This window comes from Helianthus annuus, chromosome 5 (genome assembly GCF_002127325.2).
Source record: "Helianthus annuus cultivar XRQ/B chromosome 5, HanXRQr2.0-SUNRISE, whole genome shotgun sequence".
NCBI classification, from domain to species: Eukaryota; Viridiplantae; Streptophyta; class Magnoliopsida; order Asterales; family Asteraceae; genus Helianthus; species Helianthus annuus.
Window position 1 is genome coordinate 138,731,553 of NC_035437.2, and position 11,712 is coordinate 138,743,264.

General features: G+C 40.2%; 1 non-coding gene across 1 annotated transcript; it reads right to left on the reverse strand.

Moving 5' to 3' along the window:
* Window positions 1-10,329: 10,329 nt before the first annotated feature.
* Window positions 10,330-10,436, reverse strand: LOC118492782. Its single transcript, XR_004894784.1, has one exon. It is a non-coding gene; the product is annotated as a small nucleolar RNA R71 (small nucleolar RNA).
* Between the last annotated feature and the right edge of the window lie 1,276 nt (window positions 10,437-11,712).

Genomic DNA, 11,712 nt, shown 5'->3' on the forward strand with positions numbered 1-11,712 from the left:
AATAGAAGTTATCCTAAATAGCGCATTTAAGAAACTTTTTGTTAATTAAACGGCGCACTTAGCATAAAGCCTATCTAAACCAAATTTCGACACCAAACCTTTTACACACTGATGTAGCATAATATTTTAAGATTTTTAAAGATTTTTAATTATTTTTAACCTGCTCATAACCTAAGGTTATGGCCTTGACTCGGTAAATACCGATTATACCCTTTTCGGGCATAAAACGAGTTCTACATAATGTTTTGACACAAATCCAATTGCTACTGATTTTATATAATAAATAAAGTATTTTGAACTATATAACCTGATCAGAAAACTCAGATTTCCTGTATAACCCGGAAATCGCTTAAAATAGCCTTTTAAGTGTAGTTAAACGCATAATTTGGGTTTAAAACCATTTTGTCATGTAAAGCTTATTACCTACTGATATAACTTGTTAAAGTAAGTGGTTTTACTGATTACTTCAGACCCGAACATCAGAATTGTAAATATTCTCTTTTATAATCTTTAAAATGACCAAAATACCCCTACGGGGCTTATATTTAGATTAAACTCATTTTGGGCATAATGAAAGGTATCCTACTGATATCACAACATATTTAGGGCATGTTAACTTAGGAAACCTGTAAATGACTCTCATGGTTACCCGTTACGTTTCCGGCGCGTTCGGTACGATTTATGTAACTAGTTTGCATAAATTAGCCGAAACGGGTCAAACCTTATCGTTTTTATCTCAAGATCCAGAAGGTGTTTAGTTCACCCATATTATACAAGTCTTTAAACTTGTTGGGACTAAAACACATTCTATTCCGGTCTTCGCCTAATCGTGCGTTCGAACCGTATCTTTCGTTAAAACTAACCGGTCTAAGTTTAGGTTTAATTAAAGACCCGTTAGGATTCTAATAGGTTATTATAAACCTTCGTTCCAGAATAGGAGACCCGGTAAAAGCTACACGCACTTGCTATTTGTGATTGATACTTGCAAAGGTAAATACTTTTAACTTAATTTCCCTTATACGGGCTTGGGGTACGGTAAATAAAAATACCGCTTGGTCCAGCATTGAATCTTTAATCGAATAGAGGTTAAATCATTGATATGCTCCGTTCTGAAATGTGTTGTTTGCTTAAAGCCTTTGGGGGGTCAATGACCATGTCCCGGATATCCTTGGCATCATCTTACGAGATGGCCACGACTTGAGCACAGGGTGTAGGCGTACACCCGTCAGTGCATAAATAAATAATGTGGTGTGTCTATTGATCTTTAACCCGGTCTACGGATCGGGCTACTGAACGCATAAGAAACATGTAATTCTTTTACAAGATTATATTCATATAATTATCCCAAGTTATAAAAAGTCTGTGCCATGTGCATTCAAATCAATTTTATTAAACTTTTCAAAATGAGTCGGGTGAATGTATTTACCAGTGTAAACTGACGTGTTTTCTCAAAAAGGTTAAGTGCAGGTACTACGCGAACTAGGTTGGCTTTCTCCTAGCATCCACAATAAGCCTCGCAAACTTGGATGTCAAAACTGTTGAACAATGTTTCCTGTTTATTTTGATTCGCCTGTGGATTACTTTCAACTGTTGTGATACTTGATATTACAATTTATTGAAGTTGAAATATATCTATCTTTTGCTTCCGCTGTGCATATTTAATATTGTGTTGTTTGACTATAATGTTACCAACTACGTCATGATAATCCCCCACCGGGCCCACCGGTGAAACGTGGAAATATCGGGGTGTGACAGGTTGGTATCAGAGCCAACGTTGAGTGAATTAAACACTAGCCTTATGTGTTTAATCTCAATGACACAATTGCACATACTCGAGTCTAGACAAGAACTTAGGACGAATCCAAATTGTTGCTTTAGTTTGTCCTTTATTGTTTGTTATTTATTTCAATTGTTTAATCAGGAAATATGCCACCGTGATTAAGAAGAGGAGGAAGAGGCAAGGGGCCAATCACTGCCCCCAATGATCACGAGGCCGGGCCTTCTCACCTGCGAACTCCTTCCACTACAATGAGTGCCGAACCTCAGAGAAACAGGAGGAACCTTTTTGAGCCCGCTAGACGGTCTATCTCACACAGTTCAACACCTTCTTACCGTCACTCTTTTGGGCCGCACTCGGAAAACGAACCCGATAACCCACAACCTTCATGCATACCTCTCCAGCGTTCCGTTTCGCACCATTCCTTCGGCGACCCTACTCCTGTCTTTCAGGGCCGGTTTAACCCGGCAAACTTTATCCAAGAACCAGTGGGTTTTAACCCACTAGGACCAGAGGACCACTTCTCAGAAGATAATGCAATGGACATGGACGAGGACACGGATCCCGTCAAACCTGCAAGAGGTACCCCCAACCATCTTATCGAGATCTCTGATGGATCATCCTTCCACGGAACACCCTATCAGGGTCCAGACAGTTACCAAGCAAGGTTCAACCAATATGAGTGGTACTTTACACCCTCTTACCATTTATCGCCTCATGAGCAGCAACAGCAGCAGCAGCAGGATCCCTCCGAGGATTCACGTTTCGTGGCAGTCACACCACCGCCTCCACCGCCACCAGTTCATCAAGCACCTCCAGAACCACCAAGGCGTAGGAGAACAGGCACGCGGATATCCGCACGAGGAGGGGGTTTTCACTTTAGCACCCCTCAACATTCCAGTGGTAGTCATTACCCGCCACTGCAGGAAGACCCACAAATGGGTGGGCCCTCAAACCCAGTTTAAGAGGTGAATTCTGCACCAGTTGCACCACCACCGCCACCATTTGGTTATGATAACCCGATACCTACATACGTCGGTTCCACGGCATAAAACCCATTTGAGCAACCGGCTCACACTCACTACACCTATATTGACGCCGACCCATACCTAGTAGCAGCGGCCAACTACAACGCCCTTCATCCTGAAGGACCATATGGAACTCCCTGGGGAATGGGATACCCAGCTCATGGGTATCAAACACCTGTTCAACCTCCGATTCAACAGCAGTCGCAGCCGCCACGTTTTTCCCCACCGGAGCAAGAAGAAATCCTCCACCGGTTAAACAGGGTGGAACGAGATTTTGAAGAAGAGCGTAAGAACAACCGTGGTTTCCACAAGGGCCTAGCAAGCTTATTGAAGGGGAAGAAGAAGAGGGATCATTAATCCCTATATGTATTATTCCCTATTTCAATCAAGTCCCTGCGTGGACATTTATCTGTGTATTTAGTCCCTGCGTGGACTTGTCTTTTTAGTCCCTGTGTGGACTTGTCTTCTTAGTCCCTGCGAGGACACCTATCTTAGTATTTGGTCGCTGCGTGGACTTGTATTTCTGTTTAGCCTCTGCGTGAGTAATTTATCTATTTGAAAAGTCCCGCTTAGGGCAATGTGTAATCCTTTTTAATATGTAATGGAATGCTAAATTTATAAATTTCATTTTGTCATTATATGCATAAATATATGAAATAAATAAATAAAAAATCATTCCTTTTAAAATATATCTGCCTATTCAAATATTAATTTAGAATCTTAACAGTATAACCTAGCCTTCGTGTCATGATAAGACCTGGCCAAGATGGTAAGACCTGGTTAAAAGATTCAAATCTCTGTTAACGTCTGAAAACATGTTAACACTCTTGGCAGACGTGATTCGCTAAAAAAAATCACACACGTCATTCCTATATAAGGATTCTTCAAAGATTCCTAAACCTAACTTCGTGATCTACAAATCACGGGTTAAAATCATCAATTAAGATGATCGTATATTAAACATCCATAGGTGATGTAGTGCCTACGGGCCATACTCATTATCGTATAAGACAAAAGACAGTAGTAGTCTACGGCTCCCTGTCAGAGAAAAGGTAAGGAACTATATTCAAACCTTCATGCCATGATTCTCTGAAAATCATGACTTATGATTTAAAAATGTCCCTCTGACTAGGCCTTTTGTGCTAATAAATCTTTCGTAGATAATAAGTTTTGTAAATTGTTGAATTTACCTGTTAAAACCTTAACTGTAAAGTATGAGGTGGAATTAGCAGATGGCACCTTAGAAACCGCCTCAACCATTTTAGATGGATGTTTTATATCCATTAAGAACCACTCTTTTCCTTTGTCCCTACTTCCTTTGAAGTTAGCCGGTTTCGACATAGTTTTGGGTATGGACTGGTTATCTCATAACCAGGCCCAGATTGTCTGCAATAAGAAGCAAGTGGTGATCAAGACTCCGTCTGGTGAATCACTTACCATTCAGGAAGATACCCATTATGGACTGCCTAAGCAAGTGACTATGCTCAAGGCCTCTAGGTGTTTGAAGAAGGGTTGTGTCATCTACATGGCACAAGTGACTATTGATGAGCCGAAACCCAAGATTGAAGATATCCCCGTCATTTCTGAATACCCTGAAGTTTTTCCTAGGGAACTACCTGGTTTACCACCAGATAGACAAGTAGAATTCAGAATTGACATTATCCCTGGAGCAGCACCAGTAGCAAGGGCGCCTTATAGGTTGGCACCAACAGAGATGAAAGAATTGAGAACACAACTGGATGAATTGCTAGCCAAAGGTTTCATTAGACCTAGTTCGTCTCCTTGGGGAGCACCAATCTTATTTGTCAAGAAGAAGGATGGATCGATGCGTCTGTGCATCGATTACCGTGAGCTTAACAAGGTCACTATAAAGAATAGGTATCCATTACCCAGGATCAACGATCTGTTTGATCAACTTCAAGGGGCAAGTTACTTCTCTAAGATTGACTTGAGGTCAGGTTATCACCAACTGAAGGTTAGAGATGAAGACGTACACAAGACTGCATTTAGGACCCGTTATGGTCACTACGAATTCCTATTGATGCCTTTCGGGCTCACTAATGCACCAGCGGCATTCATGGATCTCATGAACCGTGTCTGTAAACCGTACTTGGACAAATTTGTCATCGTCTTCATTGACGACATCCTCATCTACTCAAAGAACCAAGCTGATCATGAGAAGCATCTTCGATGTATTCTTTCACTACTTCAGCGGGAAAAGCTTTACGCCAAATTCTCGAAGTGTGAATTCTGGCTTCGAGAAGTCCAATTCCTTGGACATATGGTTAGTGAGCGTGGTATCCAAGTGGATCCCGCTAAGGTGGAAGCTGTCATGAATTGGCAAGAGCCAAAGACACCCACAGAAATTCGCAGCTTCTTGGGATTGGCAGGATATTACAGGCGTTTTATTGAAAAATTTTCAAGGATTGCTGCACCCCTAACTTCTCTGACTAGGAAGAAAATTAAGTTTGACAGGGGACCGAAGCAACAAGAAGCCTTTGATATCCTTAAGCAGAAGCTAAGCAATGCACCGGTGTTAACATTGCCTGATGGAATAGAAGAGTTTGTGGTATATTGTGATGCATCACACACCGGGATGGGATGTGTGCTTATGTGTGTAAAATGCAACATATAAATTACATCAAATGAGGCATAAAACTAACCCTTTTTAAGTACTAATGTTGGAAAAAGTGTGTTTTTGTCTTCCTTTTGTATTTTCAGGATTAAATGAGCTCAAATTAACAAAAGAAGCAAAAAGACAGCTAAATCTAACATAAATACAAGAAAAGGATCGAAAGTGGACTGCCCGACCCCTCGACAGCATCCTCCCAAGCAAAACAGAAGGCTGAACACGCCCCGTGCTCAGCGAGCACGGGGCCGTGCCCAAGAAGCAGCAGAAAAGACAAACCTGTAGAAGCTTCTATTGCTCACCACGGGGCCGTGCCCAAAGTACTGTAGGCGCATTAATTGTAATTGCGAAATACAATTAATGAGGAGATAGTGTCAGACAGGCACGGGGCCGTGCCCAGGCCTCTGTTCAGCCTATAAATAGGAGTGCTTGGATTCATTGCAACTCATCCCTTGGCACACCACCTCTCTCACACTTCATCCACCACCCACCACCATCACAACACCATCATCCATTGTCCATCATAGAGTGTGTGAGTCGTCTCGGGATCCAAGATTGATCGTAAGAGTTCTTGACAATCAAGGCCATGTTTGCCTAAGCCTCTTACATCACTTGGTGAAGACAAGTGTTTAGTATAATACTTTTTATTTTTAATCTTTTGCACTTCTTAATTGGTTTTGTATTAATGACTTTAATAACTAGTTGCTTATGTTGAAGGTGATTCTTCCTTATCGTTTATCCGTGGTGTCTTGGCATTATTTTACTGTCTATATCTCCACGGTCTATATGGAGGTATGTTGGCTACCTGGTCGGGGGTTAAGGGAATGGTTTGGTAAGGGTCTTGCCCTTGTTCAACGTTTAGAGTTCCTGCAAGGGACCTGGTTCAAATTTAGTAGGACCTCCTTCAATACCCAAAGGTATTGGATGGCGGGGGTCCAAACTCTTTGATCCCCTCATAAGTTAACTACTATTAATACTATAACCCGGCTATTTAGGACTGTATCCCTGCTGACTCAGACTACTTATGTAACGCCCGGCTCTTTTGTACTTTCCATTTATAGAAAGTTTTGTTCGTATTTCTATTTTTGGAAACCTTGTATTCTTGTAATCGCTCCTTTCTTTGTAATCATTATCAAATCGAGACTTGGATCATTAATGAAGTTTGTATTTTGTTACATTTATGATATACGCATTCTATGTATGCTCGTATGTTCGACTTCGTGAATCAATCAATGTCTAATCGTTATTCTTGGAAACTATGTGCGAAACTTGTAATTAATCTAAACTTATGCATTGAACGTCTTTTGAACAAGAACGATACTTGGTTATGACATTTATACGCTTAAACATACTTTGGTTATGATCATCATGCTTAACTACACCTTATACTATGCTTTTATATCAAAACAAGTCCCTAAACTCTCAACTTTGCACCTAAAGGAACCAAATATAAACTTCAGGGGCCTAAGTGTAATAAAACGAAAGTCAGACAAACCTACCCGCCGCGCGACGCGAGGGGGCTAGGCGTCACGCGACGCCCCTGTTTCGGCAGACTTGTGTTTCTTTGAGCTGCATGCACGAAATCCCATTAATCTAACCCACCCAATCACCTTTAATCCACCTCTAATCACCTCCAATCATCTTCTAACTCCTCCATTATAAATACCCACCTTCTCCAACCCATTTGACACTTTCACAACTCTCTAATCTTCACAAATTCACTCTCAATCTGCAGTAAATCTGAGTTTTGGACAGATTCTTGTAACTTCACTAAAGTGAGTGTAACTTGCTTATTTCTTAACCAAATCACTTGGTTCTTCTTCCTATTGCTTTGTTATGTCCTTGGGTTTGAATCCTTGGTTTTTCCTTGGAAGAATCATGCTTGGATTTGCCCTAAAATGGACTAAAACTTTCTGTTTTGTTTATTATTAATCAACAACTTGTTATTTCTTATCCAACTTGTGTCTGACACATCTCACACCAATGTCCTAATGCTTACAACCTCTCCTATGGTTGGGTAAGCTTAAAAATATGGTTGAGACACTTAAAATCAGAGGATTAAACCTCATAAACTTGGTGTTTTGATTAGGGTTTTAACCCACAAGTCATGTCAAACGTAGACTTTGATGCATGAGTGATTATGGAACAACTTGGGTTGTCCAAACATACAATCCTCACATGATTTGATGATTTCTCTTAGCTTAGTTCATTTACATACTTGTATAAACCTTAGTTCGTGACCCTCCTTGGTTGTTTTTACATCAAGTGTAGTGGTGAACATCTAAGGGGTATCTAAATGGAAGCTTGTCTTCCTACCCCATACATGACATCTATGACATAACTTGAGGTACCTAAATGAAGAATAAACCTTCTACCTCTTACTTGAATATCTAAAATATATATATATATTCTACAAGTTAAATAATATATATGTACATACGCCTCTTTGATAATCATCTAAGGACCTAAACCTTGCCATGATTCTTATGAGTGTTCAACTCATGAAATCCATATAATCCTTGTGGTTACCAAGTGTCATGCAAGTGTTAAAGGGAAGATGAGTATTTTGATATTATATTCTATTACATTTTCGTGTCACCTTAATTCCGAATCTTCCGAACTCCCCAAACTCATACGCTTTGTTTCTTTGTGTAGAAGAACAAGGTGCTCCAACTAGCTAACTCAACTACCAACTTGCTCTCGGATTCTCAAGTTTAAAGACTTGCAAACCGTGAGTATACTCGCATTTTCCCCTTTTTACTTTTACCACTTTTGGGGTGTAACATGTTTACCTATTGAAACTTACACATGAACTTTTGTCTGAACACATGAACATTCCTATAACATGCTTGTATATGTGATGGCTTGATACTTTAAATTTGGGTGATTCTTATGTGTTGAACTTATCATTTGCTTCGTACAAGCCAAACCGTGACATATGTAGCGCTATAGGATTAACGACCCGCCTCTACTGAAACTTTGGTTATGTCATGAGCAAGTTGCGTTTTCTTGGTTTGATATGTTAGACACATGCCATACTTAATGTTTATCTTGAATCGCATGCTTGCTATGAGGAATTGTTCACACTTTTATCTTATGCTATGTATGTACCAAACTTGTATACTCGCCTTTGCTTTTGCATTGAATTGTATTTTAAACATGTTACAGGTTGATGATGATGAAATGAAAGAGGTAGCACGATGCCTAGATACATACTTTAGACGTTAGGTTTAATATGTTGTATCGAATTTTGGTTATGTTGGTTTGTTATTTTTGATTAAACTTGTTATTATTTGGGATCTTGTATTGATGACTACTTGAAGTTTGGAAATGAAATTTGGATTATTAAATTATTGTCACAAATAGCGTTATGATGTCTCGAGCAATCTTCACACTTCGTCTCATCCCGATGTTTCCGCCATTGGTTGGGGTGTGACAACTTAGTCGAGGGTAACGTCACCTCCAAAAGAGGGGCCTATCATAATTTGCATTAATAACTTAATTAATTATCTTTCAATAATCCGACCCTTTAGGATTGTATCCTTGCTGACTCAAACTACTGGGTTGAGGGTAACGTCGCCTTCAAAAGATGGGCCTACTACAATAACTAAGATAATCTCTTAAACAAGTGCAAAAGTGCGAAAATAATCAAAGGTTATACTAACACACGAGTTGGATCCAAGTGATTCATCTTGTCTATCTGTTTTTATTTTTATTTTATTTTTCAGCATTTAGTTATTTTTATTTTCTTAGTTTAAAAATCTTTTTCTAACATTTTGATTTGATTAGACGTTGAGGATAAACCGGTACTAAAAGATCTTGTGTCCTTGGACGACCTCGGTATCTTACCAACACTATACTACGTCCACGATGGGTGCACTTGCCCATATGTGTGTTTAGTGTTAGTAAATATCGTGTTTTATAAATTTAAAACTTGGCTAAAAAGTGTAAAAGGGGCTTAAAATATATATCTAAAATATATTACACTACACACGCATCAAGTTTTTGGCGCCGTTTCCGGGGACACAAGGATCTTAAGAAAGTTAGGAATCAACGGCCTAATCATTTTTTTTATTTTCTTTTAATTTTTTTTTTGGATTTTCTTAGTTTTTCAGCTTCTTCAGAGCTCAGCACGGGCCGTGCCTGGTCGGACACGGGCCGTGCCCAGCATTGTTACTGACAGTTTTTAGTTTTCCAAGTTACAGAAGGCTGACCACGGGGCCGTGTCGGTGCAACACGGGGCCGTGTCCAACTCTCCAGTAACTGGGATCTGGAAAACAATAACTGTAACTCCGACCATGGGCCGTGTTCAATGAGCACGGGGCCGTGGTAAACCTTCTGACCAACAGTCTTTTTTGTTTTTGTTGCAGGACTTGGAACCAGACGCCACCTCTACGTAGTGTATGAGCTCCAGTTCTAATAAAGACATAAAAGAACCTCTAGAAGAACCCGAACGCTTTCTCAGAAAAAGACTAAAAGCTAAAAGCCAAGAGAAGGTTTCGGGGAACCCACTTCCAATGGCGGACCAACGTACCCTCATGGATTATCTACGACCCACCGTAGGTAATCTCGGCGCCACTATCAATGCCCCGAATGTTGAAGCCAATAACTTCGAACATCGGCCGCATTTGATACAGATGCTTCAAAACTCTGCAACCTTCCATGGGCTTGCGGACGAGGATCCCCATCTACATATTACTAATTTCTTAGAAATATGTTATACCTTTCGGATCAATGGAGCATCAAATGACGTCATCCGCCTCCGAATATTTCCTTTTTCACTAAAAGACCGAGCAAAAGCTTGGCTTAACGCCCTCCCAGCTGGATCGGTAAACACCTGGGATGAACTAGCCCAAAAATTTCTATATAAGTATTTCCCTCCCGCTAAAACGGCTAAATTAATGACTGAAATTAATACATATTCACAAGAGGACGGGGAATCCTTATATGAAACTTGGGAAAGGTTCAAGGAGCTATTGCGAAAGTGTCCACATCACGGCCTTGCGATATGGCAACAACTATCCACTTTCTATAATGGGCTGTTGCCACACACAAGGCAAACACTTGACTCTAGCTCCGGGGGACTTTTAGGTAATCGCCGCCCGCATGAAATATATAATCAAATTGAGGAAATTGCTCAAACCAATTTTCAGTGGCACACTCCCCGAGGCAATAAATCCATTGCCCCGGGCGCCCATAAGGTTGATGAAAGCACTTCTTTACAAGCCCAAATCGAGGCCCTTTCTTCAAAAATAAAAAAATTGGAAATGACAAAAACGGTCTCGGTTATGGCTTATGAAGGGTGTGGTGGGCCACATGAAAATTGGAGTTGTATGAAAGAAACAGACGATCAACAAGAATCGGTAAACTACATTGATAATAGACCTAGGCCGTCGGGTCCTCCAACGGGCACCTACAACCAAGGAGACCTACAACCAAGGATGGCGAAATCACCCTAACCTTGGTTGGAGAGAACCCGGCAATGATAGTAACCAACAAAGGATAAACCAACGAACAAACTTTCAACAACCAAGAAATGTGTAACACCCCGTGTTTTCCAAAAGCCAAAGTCAAAGTCAAGTGTTGACTGTTATTGGAATTAAAGATTAATAAAGATTAATTTCATTTTAGTTTCATTTTGATTTTCGTATTATTTGGAGTAAGTGTTGTATAATCAAACTAATCGACCGATAATCGAACTGTGAATCAACGACCGACTGTGAATGATAGGAAGTAACAACGCAATAAAGCTAATCAATCAATAACCAAGGTGAATCGAATCAATCATCAAACTCAAGTGTGGGGATTTTAGTACTTTTATTACGTGTGTGTGTGCCTTATGTGTTACTTGTGCATGTTTATTTTTATGTTAAAGTGTGTGGTGAATCAATCAAATCAATCAAGACTCAAAGGTGAATCAAACTCAATCGAAATCGAATCCAAATCGTGGTGTAAGGATGCTTGTATGTTAGATATAGTAGTTGGAACTAAAAGTAATTTGATTAGGAATTCTATCATTCTCAAATCATCGTTCATCGAACTCGAAATATCAAAAAATCGTCGCGAAACACTCAAAACCAGGCAAGCCGATCGAACAGGGCAACCTGATCGAACAGGCTAGCCGATCGAACAGGACTGTTCGATCGGACAGCTGCTCGATCAGGGATGCTGTTCGATCAGCTGACCTTTCCTCTTTTGGAAGCCTATAAATAGGGCTGTCCTTGTCAAGCTTTCCACTTTTGGAAAAGCTCTGATCGACCAGCCTCTTCTTCTCACTA